This window comes from Gastrolobium bilobum, unplaced genomic scaffold (assembly GCF_033153095.1).
Source record: "Gastrolobium bilobum isolate Gb01-03AN ecotype WA unplaced genomic scaffold, APGP_CSIRO_Gbil_v1 utg33257, whole genome shotgun sequence".
NCBI lineage: Eukaryota > Viridiplantae > Streptophyta > Magnoliopsida > Fabales > Fabaceae > Gastrolobium > Gastrolobium bilobum.
In genome coordinates this window covers 95,048-107,717 of record NW_026895794.1, presented here as the reverse complement: position 1 = coordinate 107,717, position 12,670 = coordinate 95,048, and the positions used below count along the sequence as shown (strand labels likewise).

The window sequence follows — 12,670 nt, the reverse complement described above, 5'->3', positions numbered from 1 at the left end:
TTTTGAAGCATCAATCATCATATCCAATTCTTTCAGTTTAATCATTAAATCATCCATTCAGTTGGGATTTTTTGTTTAAAATTCGATTCGATCCAATCCAATTTTATTCAGTTTGTATTCGATCGATTTTCGGTTTTTTGAAAAGACTAAAATTTCAATCATACAAATCACTAGCTATATCAAAATAAAGTCATTCATAATTACAAACCAATGAAAAATTCAAGTCTTCAAACAAAAACAAGCCTTAAAACTCAAAGAATTGGAATTTAAAAATAAAAATTTGAATTTATTGAGTAATAACCGAATTTTTAAATAAAAAACTCTTCTAGAATTATCAGTAACCTCTCATCGTTTTTTATTACGAAAAAGAATTACACATTAGATCTTTAATTATGACATGAATTCTATGTCTATGAATATGGATAAAAAAAAGAAAAAAGAGGGGATCTCCCCCCTTCCCTTCCCCCTTTTTTCTTTCCATTTTCTTCGTTCCTTTTCTTCTTCATTTTTTGCAAGTAAAGATAGACAATAAAAAAGTAAAACAAGTTAGTTTGTTGTCAATAACATTCAAGATTTCAAGTCACCATTTTAAAAAAATAATAAATACATAATGCATTGGATCGATTTTCACCAACCAAACTGAAAACCATCCAATTCAATTAAAATATGCGGATTTTTTAAGTCACCATTTTTAAAAAAATAATAAATACATAATGCATTGGATCAATTTTCACCAACCAAACTGAAAACCATCCAATTCAATTAAAATATGCGGATTTTTTTTTGGTTTATGATTTTTGGATTATTAATTTTTCGATTCGGTCACTGCGGTTTGAATCGGTTGATAAACATCTCTAACGAGAAAAGAGAAGACGGAGAACAAATCGATGAAGAGATACAAAAATATTAGACACACACTGAAGATTTTGGTAATTTAATTATTATTATATATTTTGTTTGATCAAACAACCTTTTATAACAACCATGTAAAATGATAAAAAGAATAAATGTTAATAATCATAATTGATGCCAATCGCAATATAAATAATTTATAATTGTGTAAAATCAACACCGCAATATTTATTCAACATAAATATATATCATATACGTCGTACTTTATACTAATATTTTACTAAATTATCGTTTACAACTTTTTATTTGTATAATAATAACGACAAATTTATTTTTCTACAACTACATTCTTTATTTTCGTATAATTTAATTCTTTTACAACTTCTATATATATATATATATATATATATATATATTAAAGACAGTATTTTTTTTTGATAGACAAGACAGTATTTTATTCTATTTAATAAGTACTGAACGCAAAACAGAACAATTATTTCTATAATTACTAAATACTATATGCAAGATATTACTATTCTATTAGTTTCTATTTTATATTATTTTATTGACACGAATTATGCATTTTAGTACAAAAAAAAAAAAACAAACATATTTAAGCATAAATAACAAAATTATAAAAAAAAAATTGCCCTAAGAATTTCTCTATAATCAAACAGCTTATAACCTTGGAAGAGGGTATTAACGCAATTGCATAACAAAAACATCATTAAAATGGGACGGAGGAACCCTAAAACCCAAAGCCGATAAGAGCACCAACGTTGCTGCGCCGCATAGGTATTTCTTCTCGATGTCTCCGTTTTCTTCATTGCTTCAATTATAAATCGAATGGTTTCAATTCGATGGTTCCAAATTCAGTTCCTAACGCCATAGCTTCAATTTTTAGTTTCGCATTTTTATGCCTCCTTGAGTAGTCCTATGAAAATAACCAATTTCATATGTGGCTTAGTTAAGAGGCGAATATCAATCGGAAGCCAAATTAACTTTTGGTTTCTTTTAGAGAGAGGTTTTTTGAAGGGACTCTCTGATTTTTCATATATCAGTTGTCCCTCAAGCATGCCTTTCACAATTCTAACTCTTTACTTCTTTTATTTATTTATTTATTTTATTTTTAAATTAAATATTTGGTTTTGTTTGGTTTATCTTGTTATGCCTCCGAATAACCACACTGTGAAAAAACGACACACCGTTTGGTTCAGACAGAGGCGCATATCAAAGGTTGAACATTCGAATTGGTATGAGGGTACGGAAACGCTTTCTCTTCTGTTCCTTACCTGGATATATTCGGATATTCACATTTTTTTTTTTCTAATTTTTTTTGTGATTTTCTGTTTTACCTTTTGTGTCGTGTTTTTGGGAGGTTGAGTTTGAGCCTCTCAAAAAGACACAAACCTAACGGTGTAGGTAATACGACGGCCGTTTTGGGATATTCGAAGTTGTTTATTATTTTTCTGCTTTATTAACATCTAATGTTTCTGATTTTATGACATTGGAACTTTAATCTCACGGTTGTTTACTTTAGTTTAACCCTTTGAATTTGGATTTAAATTGTGAAAGCCTCCATGACAAAGCTGAAAGATCTTAAAACCGCAGATCTTTCGGTTCGCTCGGAGGCTAAAAGTCGAAGGGTTTAACCCACCGAATCTTTTTGAAGGAGAAGAACAAATTTTTCAATTCTTGTTCTTTTCTCATCTAGTTTCGGATATTCCTGCTTTTTCTTTTTCTTTTCCTATAAAGCTCCATTTCGATTTGTTGGGGGAGTAGGATGATATAACAATCAATTAGTATTACTACTAATAAATTTCATCTTAGATAAATTATGTTGATCCAACGATTATATTATTTTTATCTTTGTTTTTATGATTATAATTTATCATATTTAATGTGAAAGTATTAAATATGAGGAATAATAACCATACAAAGGTGCGGAAGCATAACCATCAACACAATCGATCTAACGATAAGATTAATTGGTAGTAACACTAATTGATTGTTACAATATCCTTCCTCTAAATTATAATACAAAATTTAATACAACAAATAAAATTAGCTTAAGAATTATAAAAATGTTACAAATTAAATAAGAATATAAGAAAAAGTAATATTTTGAAACCTATATCCAAATGTATATTTAAAAGAAGAGTAAATATCTTTTTTAGTCATGACAATATTAGCTTTTTTCAATCCCTAGCAATAAAAAAAGGATAAATTGGTTCTTGAAATAACAAAAAAGAGATTACGTTCATCCTTCTGTTAACTCCCACCTAACGGCCCAACTAACGGTGCACAGTTGGCATGTTAGTTTGTTGACGCGGTTTGGATGTGGGACACCGTGGAAGACGAGACGATGCCATTTTGGTCCCTGTCAAAACCACGAGGGCCATTTTGGTCCCTGTCAAAATGCACGAGGACATTTTAGTCCCTGACAAAAAGTATGGGGCCCTTATTGGTCCCTAACCAGAAAAAAATAGGCACATAACTTCATTGCTTTTCTATGCAGTCCAATTTTGCAAAACAGAAGTGCATTACATCAGAAACAGGAGTGCAATCCAATTTTGCAACACAGAAACATGACATTAAATTGGATTTGTATGCAGTCCAATTTGTTAAACCAGAAGACATGGATCTACAAGAACTACAACTACGTATATTAGTTAAAAAACATCAAAAATGGTAAACTTAAACATTCATCAACCTTGTGAACCATAATAGCTGGAACATGATTTGAGTATCATTATATTTGAAGACATGAATGTACAGTAATGTATTACAAAATAAAGCCAACTGTCAGGAATTAAAAGAAAGACCTCTAATACAGTATAGCCAGAATTTACAAAAGAAAACATTGACATAATAAGGCCTCCAAATACATAATGGTCAGAATTTTCAAAAAAGGCCAGTCATATAATAATAAACTCTTCTCAGTTGGCTCATGCACTACTCCCAGGTCGCATATAGCAGCAGGTCATTTTCTTGAGGCAGACCTTGGTGGCCTAAAATCAGGTGTGCTCATGAAGGTCAATAATCTGCTTCGTGTGCCACTGGTTGCTACATTTATTGTTTCATTACTCAACAACTCATTTACTTGTTGTGGATTTGATGGAGGTGGGCTGTTTCCTCTCAAGTTGCCTTCATGAGGCTGAGAACTACCAACTGTTGCAGTCCAGTCAACTGCCATGCATTGCAATTATAAGCAATCATTTACCTTGTTTCTTCTCTGATTTTTCTCTGTATTTAAATATCAACAATCACGCAATTATCTTTTATAGAAAAATAAATAGTATAATTGTAATGCTACACTACTGAAGATATTGTTCGTAAATCGCATAATGCTATGTTTTATACAGACTAAAAGAATTAAAGCAGTTCATAGTATTTTAGGGATCGTAAAAGCTGTTTGCAAGAGCCAAAAATCCCTTTTAACAAAGTGGGAAGCTTAATTAGCATTGAAAAAGAAATGAATAATCGTTAATAAGGTTGAAACTTCAGTTAGAAACACAAACTTCATTGAAATAAAATGCCAAGAAGGAGTATTTTACTTTGTGATGAAATTTAGTTTAATTACTTTGTGATGAACAAATGGATTGCACTCATGTTTCTGATGTAATGCATTTCTGTTTTGCAAAATTGGACTGCATAGAAAAGCAATGAAGTCATGTGCCTATTTTTCTCTGGTTAGGGACCAATAAGGGGCCCGTGCTTTTTGTCAGGGACTAAAAACGTCCTCGTGCATTTTGACAGGGACCAAAATGGCCCTCGTGGTTTTGACAGGGACCAAAACATCGTCGTATCATCTTCCACGGTGTCCCATATCCAAGCCGCATCAACAAACTAACGTGCCAACTGTGCACCGTTAGTTGGGCTGTTAGGTGGGAGTTAACGCAAGGATGAACATGACCTCTTTTTTGTTATTTCAGGGATCAATTTGTCCTTTTTTTTATTGCTAGGGACTGAAAATGGATTCGTGGATATTGTCAGGGACTAAAAATGGTATTTACTATTTAAATGAGGGTATGACACGAGGTTGGTCATGTCTCATTTTGGGTGCTATTCATTCGATAATGATATGTGGCATAAATTTTTAAATAATTTTATGTTAAATAAAAGAATTCATAATTTTTGACTTGAATGTTCGAATTAGTTGATTTTTTTTAATTTTATGTAGCTTTTTGAGACCTATGTATTGGCAAATCCCTGTTGGTCAAAAAATTTGTCCAAAAAATATTTACTTGTGCCTCATTTGGTATATTTTATATAAGAAAAAGTGTTTGTCATTTTAAGTGACATAAAGTTATGTCATTTTAAGAGAGAGATAGACACAAAATATAATTTTTTATATAAAATTTGAATTAAAAAAACCACCAGTTTCTCTCCCATGATTTTTATTTCTTGTGTCTATCTCTCTCTTACAATAACATAACTTATGTCATTTAAAATGACAAACATCAAACCCTTTTATATATATGAGAATGTGAATGATGTTATTTAATTCTTACTTTTACTTTCCAACATTAATAAATAATTGTGACTTATTATTTTAATGGACAAGAAAGATTATTTTGATGTTATTTGGGAATTACTAAATATGACTAAAATATTATAATCGTCAATATATATCTCTCTTTATATTTATATATATATATATATATATATATATATATATATATAGGGGAAGGATATTGTAACAACCAAGTTGTGTTACTACCACGTTACTACCAATTAATCTCACCGTTAGATCGATTATATTGATTCAACGGTTATATCTATTTACATCTTTGTATGGTCATGATTTTTCAAATTTAATATTTTATATTTATTTCCACCTTTGTATAGTTATGATTTTCCATATTTAATGCTTTCACTTTAAATATCGAGAATCATAACCATACAAAGTTAAAAATAAATATAACCGTTGGATCAACATAATCGATCTAAGGGTGAGATTGATTGGTAGTAACATGATAGTAACACAATTTGGTTGTTAAAATATTCTTCCCCATATATATAGGGCTTATTGTTTCTCAAGCTGCTTGGGATAATCTTATCTCCGGCTACTAAATCATAACCGTACAGAGATGAATCAATGGTGATAAAGGAAGAGGGAGAAAAAAGAAATCATAACAATTCAAAGGTGAATCAATTAATATAAGGAAATAAATAAATAAAATGACGTAGTTTTGGGGTAGCCGGAGATAAACTTATCCCAAGCTGCTTAAGGAATGTTTTTTTCCATATATATATATATATATATGTAAAATCATTTTTGCAGTCACTTTACGTACAATAACGACAGATGTATCATTATGATTCCTTGCATTTAATGCTTTCATGTATATATATGGCAAGTATTTGATTGCTTCACGTACAGCAGCTGCAGAAATGTAAACTATATATATATATATATATATATATATATATATATATATATATATAGGGAATAACATATGTTATTTTAAAGGATATAAGCTTATATCATTTTAGATCCTAATCGTTGATTTCCGTCTATTAACGGTTATAATTTATTGGATCAAAATTATTAATTAATTATTAATAAATTTGGCCCATTAAGTATGACCCAATAGATTATAACCGTTGATGGACGGAAATCAACGATTAGGATCTAAAATGATATAAGCTTATATCCTTTAAAATAACAGATGTTATTCCCTATATATATATATATGACTAATTATTTGTCATGTCACTTGACCATCTTGTCATCCAAAATTACGTTGTTTTGGATATTTATTTTTCTTATTTAATTAATCAAAAATGAATATTATATTTCTTTCTCCTACTTTATCATAATTGATCTACCTTTGTATGATTATAATTCTCCAACTGAACAAATTATTATGTCAAGTGACTTGACATCCTATTAACCCACACACACAATATATATATATATATATATATATATATATATATATATATATATATATATATATAATGAAAAGCCTAAAGAACTAATCTCAATTGATGGGCAAGGATTGATCCTGGAGTTTGGAGGACTTGATGTTGGAGATGAAATTAAACTTGTAAGGGAGGCATTTCAGTATATAAATAACTACTTTTTGAGCATGGGACTTTAATATCTATCTATTCGAATTATCCCATTGAATATCTATCCTTAGTATATAAATAATAACCTTTGGAGCAGAGGACTCTATGTAGCCACCTACAAATTGCCTAGGTCAGATTTTATAATAATTGATTTAAAACATATTGAATAATTTGCAGAGCGTTAAAATATTATAAAAATTGATGAGAATATCAAGCATTTCCAAATAAGAATAAGGCTATATGAATGAATACATCATACATGGATATATTTTATAAAGTGATTGGGAAATCATTTAAGAGTCTTGTTAATAACTCATTATCAGAGTTCTTCTTAGTTTTTCCTTCCTTACTAAGTGAGGAACAGTGACCAAAGTGTCACGTTTTTGACAATTTTTTATCAACCTTCCACGCGTACAAATTTGTTACAGCAGGTAGCGAATTATGTTTGCTGATGTGGCGTCTTTCTGGTGGCTACCTGTTTCACTACTTCCAGTAGCGAACTACGTGGTCATTAATGTGAATCTGCTCTTAGCAATTCGTATAACACATAGCAGGCAGAGAAGTTTGCTTCATGGGCCACTGAACTACGTGCCCTGCTATGCCAAAAGTATGCCATGTGTCATCATCTCACAAGTTTGCTACATGAGCGAACGAACTAGGTACCAAAAGTCACACGTGGCAGCCTCCTACAAGTTTGCTGGGAAATAACGAACTATGAGTGTCTGACACGTGGTTGAGTTCGCTATGAGTCATAGGGAACTTAGTGTTTTTTTTAAGAAGCCCAAGTATCTTATTCGTTCTATTTATTTTATTTGCAATTTGACATAATGAGTGACAGTAGCAATAATTTACTCGCTATTGTATATTATAATGAGAGGAGATATTTGAACCGAATGGTCAAATTTTTTAAGAAGATACGAAAGTGTTACGCATGTGCCCCCGACGCAATTATAATGACCCGAAGAAAATAATATACAAGAAGTTGAGATTACAACGGGGTCAATCCCTCTCTCAGTTGACTGCTAGATGCGCCTCGGGTAACCCGGTGTAGGGGGTTGCTGTGGAGGTTGTCGAGGATGAAGATGTAACGTTGGTAGTAGACGCATTTCGAGAGCACGGAGAGTCGTTATTCATTGAATTGTATGCGAAAGTAAACTCTACAGATGTGAGGGTATGCCATGTGCCGCGTAGTATATGCATTAAATCTGTGAAGAAAAAGTGGAGTATTAGTAATGTATAAAACGAAAAAGTTATGCAGATAGAAATAAGAATTAAATAAAAATAAGTTTGTTACCAGAAAATAAAAATAACAATAAGTTATGCAGCACCTGGCTTCATATATCGCATCTGGGTCAGACACTATGGGGAGCCCATGAGAGATAGTCGAAAATCTCGTCCACGCCCATAACTGTAATAACAATGCACACCCACCCATATCTGAGCGCGCCTATCTATCACCTTGCACGACTCCTTGTGCAAGGATGCAAGAACAACATAACCCCTGTAACACCCCGTATATATCCGGCAATGTTATCATACTATCGTATTAAGCAGCGCTTAATAAAAATGCGGAATATCTTTTTCTTTTCAATTATGATGTCATTATCATTACCAACTTGCTTATTAATCAATTAATAAAACAACGCCTGTATGTAATTGCAATTAAACAGCTATCTGAATATACCTCATAACATAGATAATAAAAGTGTGGCTCTAGTCACGGAACTACAACAACGTAGACTGGACCATCTAACAGTTTATACAACTCCAATCTAAAGCACTAACATAAAGTGTCATGGACAATCCCCATGCTCACTCAAATAAGGCAACACGCCCAACATCAGTCTCAACAACAACGTAAACATAAATAACGGAAAACATAAACAACATCCATAACCAGTCATGGCAGCAAACAACATAATATCATCAAATAAGCTCTGGCCTCCTGCCGCATGAGGCATCAGTCACCAAACTACCGGAACCTGAAATAAGCATTCCCCAAACGTGGGGTGAGATCTCTAAACAAGAAATCTCAGTAAGATAAGGGGTCCTCAAGGATCTTCCACCCCAAGCTCACTTACATGTGCAATATAAGTTTAAAAGCAGATATCATCATCAGTTCTAAAATAGTGCAATGCAGCAGATAATCATGTCATGTGTGTCAATTCTATTCTACTGGCCAGAGAAATGCAGGATTTACATACGCCAAATACCCACACTAGTGCAAGACGCTACTTGCATTCACCCGGATCACCATCTCGTATGACGCCACATACTCAAGTTTACCGTCAAGATGAAACAACACATGCATATTAAAAGCCATTACACATAAAGCTCAATCAGCATTTCAAATATTCAAAGCATGTAACACAGCATGCATATAACCACACCCCCATGGGACATGGTGGAACCACAACATGGCTAAACCGAGGACACAAAAGCTTACCTTGCAAGCTAACACCCAAGGCCAAGAGTCCACAGCTCAAAGTCCAAACACAGCAGATTCACAATCTGTTATAGACCAATACTATATCAATAATAATGCAACACAAGCATATAAATTAAAGACAACGCCTTTCCTTACGTTTTACGTCTTAAGGCTCCATACCAAGCCATAAGCCCTTAATCACAACGATTCAGACTTAGTTCATTAGTTACAGAAGTTCAACTTCATCAATCTAGGGTCCACAAACCCCCAATAGCCTACTGTACGCACAACACAGCTACTGTTCTACGAAATCCCAGAATATCCGGATATTCCTCGGGACCATATCCGGATATGCAATATCCGGATATCTCACTGGACATATCCGGATATGCAATATCCGGATATCCAGAATCCCATATCCGGATATCTAGTATCCGGATACTCAAAACCCATATCCGGATATCACATATCCGGATATTCCTCGGGCACATATCCAGATATTTCACGACAGAATGCAGAAGATGCATTTCGTGAAGATATCCTTCCAAGGTTTCATTTTTAACACTTAATTACGTTAAATCATGCATCTTTATACTGATTAAGGTCCACACCCCAGTTGGTTACTTGATTAACCCATTAAACATGCAAAGATCACACCTTTAACCCATTAAAACACAAGCTCAAGGTAGGTACAACTCACCAAAGCTCAAAACAGAGGCAAAGGGTTGCTCTTGGAGCTCACAACCAGCTCCCAAACTCTGACTTGGAAGAGTGCACGAAAATGCACAACAAGGTGGTTCCTTTCTTCACCAAGATGACCACTTGGAGCTTTAACAACCAATAACAAAATCTCTACACTCCAACCTACTAACACAGCCCCCTCACAAGCTCCACACAACCACCAACACTCAGAAAGAGACCAACAAAGCAGTCCCAAAGCTAGCTCTCACCCTCACCAAGTGTTTAGGAAGAAGGAACAAGCATCAAAGGTGATAACTTGGCCAAGAAATGAAGGAAAGAGCAATGGAGCACTATTCTGGTCAGCCTCCACCAACAACTCACGCTGGAATTCTGTTTTCTAGGGCATTGTGCCCTTACAAAGGGTATTTATAGCTTAAACGCACTTAAACACACAGTATTAACTTTAATTGTTACGCTTTGCATTTTAATCCCAAACTTTGGAATTTGAAACTACACATTTTTCCAAGAATTAACATATTTTTCTTATAATTTTCTGAGCAACTTTCTGGTACGCGCTTTTTCAAGCCAGTACCGGTTTCTAGCACCAGTTCTCATTATTTGGACTTGAAACTCGTTTTACAAGTCCTATATATCATTCTAGTAATTATCATGCACTTACATTAATTTTCCGGGATACTTTTTCGGTACTCATTTATACTGACTAGCAGAACCGGTATCTGCACTTTTCTTCCGAAAAGCGACTTTCAGCATTATTACTCACTTACTATAATTATTAAAGCCTCATAATAATTATTAGGGTCAATTATGAAATCATTTCCTATTTTCTCATAATTTATTAATTAAATTCTTTAATTAACGGTGCGGGTTCTTACATTCACCCCACCTTTTTACGATTTTGACCTCAAAATCAGAAACATACCTGGTCGAAACTCGGGGTACTACCGGAGAAGCTCGTCCTCACGCTCCCAAGTACACTCCTCAAGAGTCTTTCCGGTCCACTGCACCTTGACCATCAGAATGATCTTGCTCCTCAGCTGCTTCTCGCCACGAATGAAAATCTTTAGTGGTCCGACGGGAGTTTTTAGGTTCTCCCGAACCTCCACATCATCCGGTTGCACCACATGCGACGGATCTGCTATGTACCTCCGAAGCTGAGACACATGAAACACGTCGTGGATGTTAGCCAGGTTCGGAGGCAAGGCAAGTCGGTAGGCAACAGGTCCTACTCTACCAAGAATCTGGTATGGCCTAATAATTCGCGGGCTCATCTTCCTCACTCCGAGTGCCCGTCCAACACCGGTGACAGGTGAAAGTATTACAAACACGTTCTCACCCTCACTGAACTCCAGTGGACGATGCTTGACATCGTAGTAGCTTTTCTGACGATTCTGCGCCTGCTTCAACTTTTCCCTGATCATCTGGATCTGCAGGGTGGTATCTTGGACAAAGTCTAAACCAAACAACTCACGATCCCCAACCTCCGACCAGCAGGTAGGTGTACGACACCTCCTACCGTAGAGCGCCTCGTAGGGTGCCATGCCCAGGCTAGCATGAAAACTGTTGTTATACAAAAACTCCACCAATGGAAGGTACCTATCCCATGCCGAGCCCTGCTCCAACGTGCAAGCCCGCAACATGTCCTCCAAGGTCTGGATAGTCTGCTCAGTCTGTCCATCAGTCTGAGGGTGATAGGCTGTACTCAGTCTCAACTGCGTACCAAAAGCTCCCTGCAGCGCCTCCCAGAACCGAGATGTGAACTTCGGGTCCCTATCACTAATGATACTCTCGGGCACCCCGTGAAGCCTCACGATCTCGCGAACATATAGCTTGGCCAACTGCTCTGTAGTGAAGCTCACCTTCACTGGAAGAAAATGGGCAGACTTTGTCAATCTGTCCACAATGACCCATATCGAGTCACAGCCAACCTGAGTCTTCGGCAAACCCACAACGAAGTCCATGAAAATGCTCTCCCATTTCCACTCTGGAATCTCAAGAGGTTGAAGCTTACCAGACGGCTTCTGGTGTTCAATCTTCACCTTCTGGCAGATCAAACACTTGGACACATACACATCTATGTCCTTCTTCATTTCTGGCCACCAGAAATTTCTCTTCAGGTGTTGGTACATCTTTGTAGCACCAGGATGAACAGTAAACTGCCCCTTATGGCCTTCCGCCATAACCTCTTCGGTCAAGGGACCTCGAGGAATCACAATACGCTTCTGAAACAACAAAAGTCCATCCTCATTCCAAGACACACCGTCTTGATTATTCACGTAGTCGAGACACTCTCTCTGCACTTGCGCCTCTTGGATCTTCTCCATAAGCTCATTCCTGACTCTCACAGTCTCCATCTCGAGAAGTGAACCCCCAAACAAGGTGGTCACCTTCAGATCTCGAAACTTCTCTATGAGGTCGAAGTCACCCATCGTCAAACGGGATAGACTCACGGATTTCCGACTCAAGGCATCAGCTACCACATTGGCCTTGCCAGGATGGTACTTCAACTCAAAGTCATAGTCCTTCAGAAACTCCATCCATCTTCTCTGCCTCATGTTCAGCTCTTTCTGATCAAACAGATACTTCAAGCTCTTGTGATCACTGAACACC

The 12,670-nt window shown here is 35.3% G+C and overlaps 2 non-coding genes across 2 annotated transcripts; both read left to right on the top strand.

Moving 5' to 3' along the window:
* Positions 1 to 1,808: 1,808 nt before the first annotated feature.
* On the top strand, positions 1,809 to 1,941 carry LOC133296059 (small nucleolar RNA U19). Its single transcript, XR_009749444.1, has one exon. It is a non-coding gene; the product is annotated as a small nucleolar RNA U19 (small nucleolar RNA).
* A 77-nt stretch (positions 1,942 to 2,018) lies between these two features.
* On the top strand, positions 2,019 to 2,164 carry LOC133296060 (small nucleolar RNA snoR138). Its single transcript, XR_009749445.1, has one exon. It is a non-coding gene; the product is annotated as a small nucleolar RNA snoR138 (small nucleolar RNA).
* The last annotated feature ends 10,506 nt before the right edge of the window (positions 2,165 to 12,670 follow it).